Source organism: Triticum dicoccoides, chromosome 1B, assembly GCF_002162155.2.
Source record: "Triticum dicoccoides isolate Atlit2015 ecotype Zavitan chromosome 1B, WEW_v2.0, whole genome shotgun sequence".
Classification (NCBI taxonomy): domain Eukaryota; kingdom Viridiplantae; phylum Streptophyta; class Magnoliopsida; order Poales; family Poaceae; genus Triticum; species Triticum dicoccoides.
This window is the reverse complement of record NC_041381.1, coordinates 553,745,308-553,749,903: the sequence shown is the minus strand read 5'-3', so window position 1 is coordinate 553,749,903 and position 4,596 is coordinate 553,745,308.

Here is a 4,596-nt window from a genome sequence, read left to right as displayed (position 1 = left end):
AGAGAGAGTAGCAGTTGTCCCTTCTCTCTTTTTCTGTCATTTTTTTCTTTTTTCTCCTTTTCCCCTTTTTTCTTCTTTTTTTTCTTTTTTTCTCTTTCTCCCTTTTTTTTCTTTTTGGCGGGCTTCTTTGGCCTCTTTTATTTTTATTAGGTCCGAATTCTCATCCCGACTTGTGGGGGAATCATAGTCTTCATCATCCTTTCCTCACTAGGACAATGCTCTAATAATGAAAATCATCACACTTTTATGGATTTACAACTCAAGAATTACAACTCAAAGCTAGAACAAAATATGACTCTATATGAATGCCTCCGGCGGTGTACCGGCATATGCAATGAACCAAGAGTGACATGTATGAAAATTATGAAGGTGGCCTTGCCACAAATACGATGTCAACTACATGATCATGCAAAGAGCAATATGACAATGATGAAACGTGTCATAATAAACGGAACGGTGGAAAGTTGCAAGACAATATATCTCGGAATGGCTATGGAAAATCCATAATAGGTAGGTATGGTGGCTGTTTGAGGAAGGTAAATAATGGATTCATGATACTGGCGAAAATTGCGCGGTATAATAGAAGCTAGCAAAATGGAAGGATGAGTGTGCGTATATCCATGGACTCACATTAGTCATAAAGAACTCATATACTTATTGCAAAAATCTACTTCACCCTCGAAGCAAAGTACAACTACGCATGCCCCAGGAGGGATAGATTGGTAGGAAAAAAATTCCATCGCTCGTCCCCGACTGCCACTCATAAGGAAGACACTCAAAAGAGCACCCTATGCAACAAATTTGTCACACAACTTTCACCATACGTGCATGCTGCGGGACTTGCCAACTTCAACAACATTATTTCTTAATTTCATAATTATCCACTAGCATGATCCTAACATTACTACATTTATATCTCAAAACAATTATCAAGCATCAAATTGATCCTAGCATCCAATTCATTTTCTATGATAGTTTTTATTATACCCAACTTGGATGCTCATCATTCTAGGACCAAATTCATAAGCAAAGCAAATACCATGATGTTATAAGAGACTCTCAAAATAATATAAGTGAAGCATGAGAGACTAGCAATATCTTTAAAATTAATCCACCGCCATGCTCTAAAAGATATAAGTGAAGCACTAGAGCAAAAACTATCAAGATCAAAAGATATAAGTGAAGCACATAGAGTACTCTATCAAATCCTAAGCAAATAGGCTTCTCCCAAAAGGTGTGTTACAGCAAGGTTGATTATGGTAAACTAACAAGCAAAGACCAATATAATACACGATGCTCCAAGCAAAACACATATCATGTGGCAAATAAAAATATAGCTCCAAGTAAAGTTACCAATGAACGAAGACGAAAGAGGGGATGCCTTCCGGGGGCATACCCAAGCTTAGGCTTTTGCCACCCATTATTCCATAGTCCATCAAATCTTTACCCAAAACTTGAAAACTTCACAACACAAAACTCAACAGGAAATCTTATAAGCTCCGTTAGTGAAAGAAAACAAAACCACCACATAAGGTACTGTAATGAACTCATTCTTTATTTATTTTGGTGTTAAACCTACTGTATTCCAAGTTCTCTATGGTTCATACCCTTACATACTAGCCATAGATGCATCAAAATAAGCAAACAACACACGAAAAACAGAATCTGTCAAAAACAGAACAGTCTGTAGCAATCTGTAACTAACGCAAACTTCTGGAACCTAAAAATTCCTACCAAAATAGGACGTCCTAAAACATTTGTTTATTGAACAGCATCAAAAAGAATCAATGCAAAATCTCGTTCCTGTGATTTATTGATTTTTTTCTCGTGAGCGCAAAGTTTCTGTTTTTCAGCAGAATCAAATCAACTCGTATCATAGGTTATCCTATAGGTTCTACTTGGCACAAACACTAAATAAAACATGAAAACACATCTAAACAGAAAGTATAAACAAAATTTAACACTAAACAGGAACAAAAACAAAAAAATAAAGAAAATTGGGTTGCCTCCCAACTAGCGCTATCGTTTAATGCTCCTAGCTAGGCATTGAGATTTCAATGATGCTCACATGAAAGACAAGAATTTAAGCATAAAGAGAGCATCATAAAACATGTGACAAACACATCTAAGTCTAACATACTTCCTATCCATAGGCATATTATAATCAAACAAATTTGCAAGGCAAGCAAAAACTAGCATATGCAAGGAAGAAGAAAGAGACGATAGCAATCTCAACATGACGAGAGGTAATTTAGTAAGATCAAAATTTCTACGACCATATTTTCCTCTCTCATAATAATTACCTGTAGGATCATAAACAAATTCAACAACATAGCTATCACAAAACATATTCTCAACACGATCCACATGCATGCAAAGTTGACACTCTTCCAAAATAGTGGGATTAACATTAACTAAAGTCATGACCTCTCCAAGCCCACTGTTATCAAAAATTTCATAAGATTGGTCAAAATCCAAATATGTGGGATCTAAAGTTGACACTCTTCCAAACCCACTTTCAATAATATTGTTAACACTATTATCAATCTCATATTCATCATGGGGGTTAAAAAAATTTTCAAGAACATAAGAAGAATCACCCCAATCATGATCATTGCAACAAGTAGTAAACATAGCAAAACTAGCATCCCCAAGCTTAGGGTTTTGCATATTATTAGCACAATTGACATCAAGAGAAGTTATAGTAAAATCATTACAATCATGCTTTTCATTTCAGGAACTACCAAGTATGGGTGTAATAGAAACGATCTCATGTTTAACATAAGGAACTATAGCAAATTCATCTTCATAAATATTGGCATCATGGACACAAGAATAGCAAGCATCATGTTCGTCAAGGGATATTCCAACCAAATCATCGGAATCATCATTATCTATAGATTCATGCATATCATTATTTTCTTCCAAAGAAACGGTCATTCTTTCAATAAATTCTTGGACATAAACATTATGAGCAAAGTTTTCATTGCAATATTTAAGTATGATGGAATTTTCAAACTTGTTGAGAGTAAAATCATACTTTTCAATCAAAGAAGCAACTTCATGAGCACCCTTAAAAACGACAAATTCTTCAATTTGTTCGATATCATAGTAACTATAAACACCTTTTGCATAAGAATATAAGATTTCATTTTCATTAAACTCACATAAGGTGTTTTTTAGGGTTCTTAGAGCAACAAGTAAAATCACAAATTTCACAAAGATTCCAAGCATAGCATAGCAAACTATTTATATGATACCATAAGACCTTCCCTTTTTCAGACAAACGATGACGCACAAAATGAGCATGCTCATCTAAAGATTTCCCATCAACTAGACTAGTTGGGGTTTTAGCACGAGCGCATAAGGATCGAAGATGATCCAAGTAGAACACTTTAAGTGGATCCATATCAATAGATTTTTAGCAAGCAAAGATGCAAGCATATAGAAGGCACATGGCAACACGAGCAAACAAAAGGATGAACGGAAAAGCAAGGGAGAATAAAACTGCAAGGGTGAAGTGGGGGAGAGGAAAATGGGAGGCAAATGGCAAATGATGTAAATGCGAGGGAGATGAGTTTGTGATGGGTACTTGGTATGTCTTGACTTGAGCGGAGACCTCCCCGGCAACGGCGCCAGAAATCCTTCTTGCTACGTCTTGAGCTTGCGTTGGTTTTCCTTGAAGAGGAAAGGGTGATGCAGCACAGTAGCGTAAGTATTTCCCTCAGTTTTTGAGAACCAACGTATCAATCCAGTAGGAGGCTTCTCAACAAGTCCCACGAACCTACACAAACAAACAAAGAACTCGCAACCAACGCAATAAAGGGGTTGTCAATCCCTTCACGGTCACTTGCGAAAGTGAGATCTGATAGAGATAATATGATAAGATAAATATATTTTTGGTATTTTATAATATAGATGCAGAAAATAAAGATGCAAATAAAAGTAGATTGGATTCAAATATGATAAGAGATAGACCTGGGGACCATAGGTTTCACTAGTGGCTTCTCTCAAGAGCATAATATTACGGTGGGTGAACAAATTACTGTCAAGCAATTGATAGAAAAGCGAATAATCATGGAGTTATCTAGGCATGATCATGTATATAGGCATCACGTCCGCAACAAGTAGACCGACTCCTGCCTTCATCTACTACTATTACTCCACACATCGACTGCTATCCAGCATGCATCTAGAGTATTAAGTTCATAAGAACGGAGTAACACATTAAGCAAGATGACATGATGTACAGGGATAAACTCAAGCAATATGATATAAACCCCATCTTTTTATCCTCGATGGCAACAATACAATATGTGTCTTGCAACCCTTTCTGTCACTGGGTAAGAACACCGCAAGATTGAACCCAAAGCTAAGCACTTCTCCCATGGCAAGAAAGATCAATCTAGTAGGCCAAACCAAACCGATAATTCGAAGAGACTTGCAAAGATAACTCAATCATATAAAAGAATTCAGAGAAGATTCAATTTTATCCATAGATAAATCTGATCATAAACCCACAATTCATCGGATCTTGACAAACACACTGCAAAAAGAGATGACATCGAATAGATCTCCACAAGAGAGGGGGAGAAC